The 8511-nt window shown below is 49.1% G+C and overlaps 1 long non-coding RNA gene across 1 annotated transcript in view; it reads left to right on the top strand.

Moving 5' to 3' along the window:
• The first annotated feature begins 3572 nt into the window (after positions 1–3572).
• LOC107182461 overlaps positions 3573–8511 on the top strand; it is a 25359-nt gene continuing 20420 nt past the window's right edge. The window contains exon 1 of the long non-coding RNA XR_001513177.1: positions 3573–4269. This is a non-coding gene — a long non-coding RNA (uncharacterized LOC107182461). The remainder of the gene's footprint in view (positions 4270–8511) is intronic.

Below are 8511 nucleotides of genomic sequence, written 5' to 3'. Positions count from 1 at the left end.
CGGGGGTCATGATACTCCAATCACAGAGGGCGTCTCATCACCAGGGAAACGCTTAAAATGTAGGCTACCCACTGAAACCACTGGCCTGGGCTTTTCAAAATCGTCAGGATCATGAAAGACAGAAACGACTGAAGGAGATTAGAGAAGTGGCAATGAAAAGCAATGCTTGTCCCTGGACCAGATCCCAGTAGGGGAGGAGGAGGACAGTTGCCATAATGCAAATTATTGGGAAAACTGATAAAACGTAAATACTAGGAAGTAGTATTGAGTCACTGTAATATGACAGAGAACACCTGTGTTCTATAATACACGTTGGAGGATTTAAGGGTAAGGCGACATTATGTCTACACCTGAGGTCTTCCAGAGAGAAAGACAGTGAGTGATAAAGCAGATGCAGCAAAATGCCAGCAATCTGAGTAAAAGGACATAGAGGAATTTTTTGTCTAAGATCAAAATCATCTTATATTGCTGTGCAGGCTCCTGGGCCTCCCCGAAGATTGAGGCCTGCAAGTGGGCAATCAGGGTGAGAGCTGGCTGCAGGCTCCCGGGCTCCCTGGAGATCGAGGCCTGCTCATGGGCAGTCAGGGTGGGAGCTGGCTGTCCCAGAGCCACGTTTCCAGCAGCACCTGCAGCCACAGAGGCGCTTCCTCAGGATTCTCCCTTTCAGACCTGCAGATTGTGCTCCTGTGGGTAAGCAGTTGCTATTTGAATCTGAACAAACAGCTCTTGGTTGAAGCAAGTCAAGACCATGCTAGAGACCCACAGGGGACTGGCAGTCCCAGCACCAGCTCAGTTTCCTTCATGGTGGCTGCCTGTGGGCCTAGTCCTGATGATGGAGAAAGGAGGAGGCACAGGGCATTCGGTCAAACCAGGGTCTGAGTTCTGTCCTGGTTTTGGTGAGCTGATGACCTTAGCAATCCCTGCCCTTCGCTAAAACACTGTTTCTTATCCTCTAAAAGGTAGTGAACCCTTGTTTTTCGCTTCCCAGCATCCATTCTCTTTTCTTCTGGCACAACTGGGCTGACACCTCTCCCCTCCTTCCCGCTGGCTCCAGGGTCCGCCTGTGGACCCCAACATGACTAAGCAGAGAACCACACCCCTCTGGCCCAGCAGGTGATTCCTGAATGGGCATGAGACTGTTCAAAACATGACAACAAGCTCAACATGGAGTCACTTATGCTAAGCCCCATGTCACCAAACTGAGACTTAACTACAGTTTCTCCTCTCCCAGAAATGGAACCTTAAGCCAGTCCATCAGGAGTCACCAATCAGCCCTAGTTAGGCAATCTGCCTGATAACCCCTGCCATTCCCATAAGGAGCATGACCTGGCAATAACCAGCTCACTTGTTTGCTTAGTATAACTTCCTCCTTCCTGCTCCCTTCTGCCTATAAAAGTCTTCCATTCTGCACAGCTCTTCAGAGCTCTTTTCTATCTGCTACATTGGATGCTGCCAGATCTGAATTGAATTCTGCTCAAGCTCTTAACATTCTCAATATGCCTCAGTTTACCTTTTAACATGACCCAAGCCAGGCCCGAGAGGTTCCAGGCTAGGATTTTTGTTGAATTCATTGGGCTGTTACTCTAGGAGGCCGGGGAGGCCAGAAGCCAGGAGGCCATGGGCCCTACAAAGAGTCTGCCTCAAGAAGCCAGCACAAGGAGGTGGAATGGAAAAGTGGGAAAACAGTGAGTCCAGATGACATTGTTTGCTACCCTAGATCCCAGATATCCCAGCCCAGGAGCCAGGAAATGTCCTTATTTTTTGCCTATTTGGCTAGAGTTTCAGTCACTTACAACCGAGAGAATTCTAATGCAGAGAGCTCTAGCTCTGCATGAGTGACAGTGGGGGACACAGAGAGGCCCTCAAGGCAGGGTGGCCCCTTCCCCCATGCCACCCCCAGCCTCCCCTTCTCTCCTCCCCAACTCCTCTCCCTGCTGCATCTCTCTGAACCCCAGACTCCGTTCACTGCCCCCTCCCACATTCTTGCAGCCTCTGGGTTTACTACACTCACTCATTAAAACCCAAGTGCTGCTCTTTCTGTGGGAGGAGGAACAACAAACTGCAGCTATCATGTCAGTGAAGACACAAATCTTTGTGGGTGGAGGTGAGCCCTGAGCTGGCAACACGGCGGAGGCTTCTCTGGACTTGTGATGGGGACCTGGAGTAGAGGTTGGACAAAGACTGGGGGGAGCCCAGTCGTTCCAACAAAGCGGGAGGGAAACTGCTGGTGAGGCCTGGGGACAGGGTGAGCCACATGGCGACTGCTGGCAGAGCTGGTGGAAACGGGGAATTGAATAGTCAAGCTGTCTTGGTGTGTGTGGCTATGGCTGTGGCATAACCCCTCCCACCTCCATAAACCTTCTGGAAGGGCGGCTGTGTGTCCCAAGGCTTTGTGCAGCTTGGCTTCTGTGGTGAACGGAGAAGAGGGCTGAGTTCCACATGGGGCTTAGCAGGAGTCGAGGGAGGGGATGGCTGTGGGAAGAGAGGCGAGGGTTGTGGAGAACTGGTAGCAGTCAAGGTCGGGTGTGATGTGGGAAGGTGCAGACATCTTGAGGAAGCACTTGGAATGGGGGGATCACAATGTTGTCACGCTGCAGCATGCTCACTGCAGCATGTTCACGTGACGCTCACTGTCACCTGCCTGAGGGAAGGTCCTCTCATCCTGTCCTCCCCCCGGCCCCAGGCCCTACTAGGCCCTCAGCGAATAGGCAGCCTTCTGATTCCACAGCTTCCTACCTTTAGATGTAACCAATAATAATCAACTTTACTGCACGTCTTGTTCTACACCCTTCCCACACGTTGTCTCCTTTAATCCTCCCATTGTTCTCCCCAATTTACAGATCTGGGTTTACACAGGGAGGGGTTCCACTGACTCCACGCCCCAGCCCTTGCCCTTTCTCAGTTGTTTCCCCTGTGCTAATCCTGGTGGGCTCTGTTCAGACTGAACACTGGTGAGGAGGCCTCCCCTTGCCCTCCAGTTTGACGTCCTTGTCTCTCACCAGGACATAATTGCACAAAGGCAAGACCATCCCTGTCTGCCTGTGTTCCCTGTGTTCATCTGTGTTCCCTAGTACCTAATGCCTATTGTGGAATTAATTCATAGATGAATGGGAAAATGACCTGAAGTTTGTTCCTCAAGACAGCTTTCTTTTTTAAACATATTTTTATTGATTTCAGAGAGGAAGGGAGAGGGAGAGATAGAAACATCAATGATGAGAGAATCATTGATTGGCTGCCTCCTGCACACCCTCCACTGGGGATTGAGCCCACAACCTGGTGCTTGTGCCCTGACCGGAAATTGAACCTTGACCTCCTGGTTCATAGGTCGACACTCAACCACTGAGCCACGCTGGCCAGGCAAGCCAGCTTTCTTGAGTGCTTTGCCTCAGCTTCTGCTGCCCGCCCAGCTGTCCTGCTGATAACAGGCATGTGAGTGGTGGCTGGTGGATTGGGTGGGTTGTAACTGCTTCTTCACAAGCTATAGAGGAGCTGAGCTGTGAGCTCCCACAGCTCAGGGCTGTCCAGCCAGTTAAGGTTTATAAGGGGTTCAGCTGCTGCTGGAATGGCCATGAATCGCCTCTAATTGAGTACAGCTCAAAGGGAAGGGGTGCTGATACTGCTGGAATTAGAAATAGGAAATAAACGCCCTGGGTCTGGCTCTTACCTTGTTCTCACACTCAAGTCCTGGCTCTAACACTTACATGCTCTGTGACCTTGGGCTAATCACTTCCCCTCTCTGAGCCTCAGTTTCCCTGTTTGCCAAATGGGGGTGATAATCCCACCCTCTCTCCAATGCAATGGAACTGTGGGTGAGGGAGCCCTCCCCTGCCTGGTGCATCTAGCTCCCATGCCTGCACCTCGCTGAAACTGCTCTCACCAACCCCATCCTACTACGAAGTCTTGTGGGCCCTTTTCATAAAGTTCTTAAAGTCACATGACCTCTAGGTCAAGTTGGATGCTCCGGAACACACCATTCTAGACACTGCTCAGTGTTTCCTCTTCCTCCCCAGCTGCCTCTACCTATTTTGTTCCCTTGAAGGTACAGTTTCAAACTGAGAAGCATCACACCTGGTTAGAGCTGCACTTTAGGAAGGTCATTTTGGCTTCAGAGTGGCACACAGGTGGAGAAGAGAAAGAGCTGGCCGGGAATCTGAGTTCTTGGCACAGGAAATAACGTGACTCAACAAGAGAGAGAGGCCAATGGAGAACATGGCAAGAACAAAGAATCCAAAGAATCCTCTTTGAGCCACAGCACAAAGGCGGACCCAGGTGAGCAGGTGTGATGAGGAGAGGGATGTAGGAAGGGGCCAGATCGAGAGGGCCTTTAAGCCACATGAAAGTACAAGGATTTCATCCGAATGGCTTTGGGAATGGTTTTAAAGGGGGAATGGCACGGGTTTGCATAATTCAGGAAATCACCTGGCTGCTCTGTGGAAAATGACCAATGCTTAGAGGGATCACTGATAGTTAAGCTACTGCGCTGACCAAGCAAACGATGGAGGCTCCACTGAGGATATGGTGGTGTAGACATGTCCTAGAGAAATTTAGGAGGTAGGTGCTAAAGACTTGGCAGTTGTGTGGCTGTGGAGAGGAATTGTAAGTGCAAGGACAAGTCCTGGGATAATCTTGGGCAATTGGGTGGCACATTTTCCTGAGATGAAAATCACAGGGGAAACTTCAGACAAGGGTCGACCAACTTGTTCTTAAAGGGCCAGAGAGTAAATATTTTAGGATTTGCAAGCCACATGGTCCCCGCCACAACTCTTCAACTCTGCTATTGTAGCACAAAGGCAGCTAGAGACAATACATCCAAAAATGCACTTGGTTATGTTCCAATAAATATTTCTTAAAAACAAGTGGTGGGCTGGTTTGCTGACCCATGTTTTAGGTCATGTCACATTTGAGGTGCCTGCTCTGGATCCACAGGGAGCAGTGGGAGACAAGAGTCCGAGTGTAGGAGAAAGGTCTAGGCCAGAGAGAGAATCCAGGAGCAGTCAGAGTGCAGGTGGGCATCTCAGACCAGCAGAGTGGGGTGAGCGGGATGCTGAGGGCCAGGCCCTGAGGACAGGAAGAGAGAAAAAGGACTGGATAAATGTCTTGCTGAGTGGTGGGAGGTGCACCTAGACAGTGAGCGCCTCAGACGTTGAGTGTGTGTGGCAACTTGGCACAGAGCTGGGCAGCATGAGGGCTGACGTGCATCAGCTGGATGTAAATGAGGGGTGCCAGATTCTGTCACCCCAAAATGTATCTCTTTGGCATTGTTTTAAGCTAAAGGCCATTGAGAACCAGCTGATGCACAGAAACTCTAAAAACAGGGGTTTTGTAAAGGAAATTTCCATTTATAAACGAAGTTTAAATTCCCACTTGTAAAGGGTGTCTCCCTCTCCCATACCAGGAAGAGGACTCTTATCAATGGAGAAGGTAGGACTTAAATCTGCACAACAAACCTTACTAAACAACCCTTGTCTACCATACTTTTCCCAGTCACCTATGCATTACTTGTCTCTCTCCCCCACCCACCGCCTTCCCCCATCTTTCCCCAAACCCCTTTCCTTTATTATTATTTTAAAAATATTTTAAAAATTGATTTCAGAGAAGGGAGAGGGAAAGACAGATAGAAACATCAATGATGAGAGAGAATCATTGATTGGCCCCCTCCTGCATGCCCCTGGATTGAGCCCCCAACCTGGGCATATGCCCTGACCGGGAATCAAACTGTAACCTCCTGGTTCGACACTCAACCACTGAGCTACGTTGCCAGGGCCCCCTTTCCTTTGTTTTAGCCTCAGATGGTAGAGAAGCCCAGGTTCTTTGGGTTACGCATTGCTGGCTGCTTCTCGCATGTGTCTGTGCATGCATGAGTTAACAATTTCTCTTTGTTTAACTCTTGTTTGTCTGTCTTTGGTCAGCCCCATTTACAGAGTCCCATCTGGAGAACCTAAGATGGATAAGGAGATTTTTTTCCTCCTCTATATAACCAAATGGTTACATCCATGACGAGGGGGTCAGTGACAAGAGAGTAACAGAAACCAGATTAAAATAGGCTGAAGAGGGAGTAGAGATGAGAAAAATGGAGTAAGGTGATGAACAAGTCTCAAGAAGGCCGTGAAAATATAGAGAAGAGAAGCTGGTGGCTGCTAGGGACGCTGGAATGGAGGGTTGTTGTTTGTTTTTTAATGGAACAGATTTGTTTAAATGCTGATGGGAAAAGAAAGGACTGTTGAGGTTACAGGAGGTGGATGCTGAATGGCGATCCCACCACTGACTACCAATGGGACCTTGGATACCTTCCTCATCTGCAAAGTGGAAGTAATAATAGGGTCTGTCCTGTGGGTTAAGGTGAGGAGAAGAGAAAATGTGGATACATGGCTCAGTGCATAGCAATAAGCTCTCAACACATGTTTCTCCTGCTATTATCTTCCCCCTCCCCCCCGCCCGCCCCCTTGGCTTCCAGAAGGAGTGAGTCTGGGTGTGAGGGTCCAGAGGTCTGCAAGGTTTCCCAGCTTTGCAGGCAGCCCTAGTGATCTGGGAGCATCTTAAATTATTACTTCCTTCTGCTCTTCTGTAAAAACCTAAATAAATGGTGGGGGTTTTTTGGTTTTTTTTTTTAAAAAATCAATAGGAATAGCAGGAACATAAGTTAGGTCTACCCCAGGGTTCTGCAGATGTACTAAGGCAGGATTTTTATGAGAGTTTCGATCTCCTTTGGCTTGTTAAATTGGTGACTATCTTTAATTGGTCTGAGGTCAGGCCTTTCAGACCCACATTTTCCACAGGCAAGGGAGAGTGGCGGGCCCTTAGCAGCCCACGTTTTTATTGCAAGAATGAGGAGCATCTGTGTAGTAGGTTGAATAGCATCCCCATAAAATTCATGTCTACTGCTGTCTCAGAATGTGACCTTATTGGAAATAGGGTCTTTGCAGAAGTAATTAATGATCAAGATGAGATAATCCTGGATTTAGGGTGGGACCTAAACCCAATGACTGGCGTCCTTATAAAAAGAGGGGAGGACCCAGACACACATACAGAGGCAAAGGCCATGTGAAGACGGAGGTAGAGATTGAAGCGATGAAGCCAAGGATTGCCAGGAGCTGGCAGAGGCCAGGAAGGACTTTCCCCTAGAGCCTCAGAGGGAGCGTGGCCCTGCTGACACCTTGATTTTACACCTCTGGCCTCCAGAACCGAGCATAAGTTTTTGTTGTTCAAAGACACCCTGGATGAGGTAACGTGTTAGGGCAGCCCTAGGAAGCACTAAGTCTGGCTTCATGGCAGTGAAGGAGGACAGTGTTCCCCAGGGCCAGTGTGGAGGCACTGGTGGTGGTGGTGTCTCTTCAGCTTCAGGATGCAGGAAGTGGGTGCACGTCAGAGCTGGGACCTGAGGCAGAAACACATCTAAGAGTGGGAGGGGCTTGCTGCCCACTGGGCAGGGCCATCGGCCCAAGACTCTGGTTCCTCAGTTAGAGAGATTTGTGTCAACTCCAAAGCTGCTGGGACTTGACAGACATTCAGATTTACCTTGATGCTGTTCTTAATCCTCCCCTGAAGATATTTTTTCCATTGAAGGGGGGTGAGAGAGAGAGAGAGAAACATCCATGTGAGGGAGACACATTGATTGGTTGCCTCCTGCTCGAGCCCTGACCGGAGTCAGGATTGAACCTACAACCCAGATATCTGCCCTTGACCGGGAATCGAAACCACAACCCTTCTGTGCATGGGCCGAAGCTCTAACCACGGAGCCACACCAACTAGGGCCAGATTTACTTTTTTATTTTTCTCAGAAAAAAACCAACAATATTCTTTAATAGGCTGGTTTACTCATATATCTCTGATTGCTGTGTTTCTTTATTTGCCCTTCTGCAGCTTGCCTTACCTAATAAGACATGTTATAGATGAAAGGAGTTTTTGTTTTGTTTTATTTTGTTTATCTGGCTAATCCCAGATACTAATGACGTGCTAAAGAAGTCTTGTCCCTTTGTTTCAGCTGAGTTTGACTTTCTAACTCAGTGCAAAACACTTATAATTCCAGTGGGATCAGTGGTTCAGATCTATCTTTAATTTACAAATTTATTTCTTTAAATGCGATCCATTAGTAGCCTAAAAACTTCACTTCTAGGAGATTATCTTAAGGAAAAATCAGAAATTCAGATGAAGCTTTATCCCAGAATGTTTATCATAATATTATTTACTAGTGGCCCGGTGCATGAAATTTGTGCATGGGAGTGTCCCTCAGCCCATCCTGCACCCTCTCCAATCTGGGACCCCTGGAAGGATGTCCTACTGCTGGTTTACAGGGATTGGGCCTAAACCGGCAGTCAGACATCCCTCTCGCAATCTGGGACTGCTGGCTCCTAACCGCTCACCTGCCTGCCTGCCTGATTGCCACAAACTGCCCTCCCCTGCCGACCTGATCTTGCCCTCAGCTGCCCTCCCCTGTTGGCCTGATCACCCCCAACTGCCTCTGCCTGCCTGATTACGACTAACTGCCCTCCCCTGCTGTCCTGATCTTGCACC

This window comes from Myotis davidii, unplaced genomic scaffold, assembly GCF_000327345.1.
Source record: "Myotis davidii unplaced genomic scaffold, ASM32734v1 scaffold1115, whole genome shotgun sequence".
Taxonomy (NCBI): Eukaryota; Metazoa; Chordata; class Mammalia; order Chiroptera; family Vespertilionidae; genus Myotis; species Myotis davidii.
This window is presented reverse-complemented; position numbering and strand designations above follow the sequence as displayed.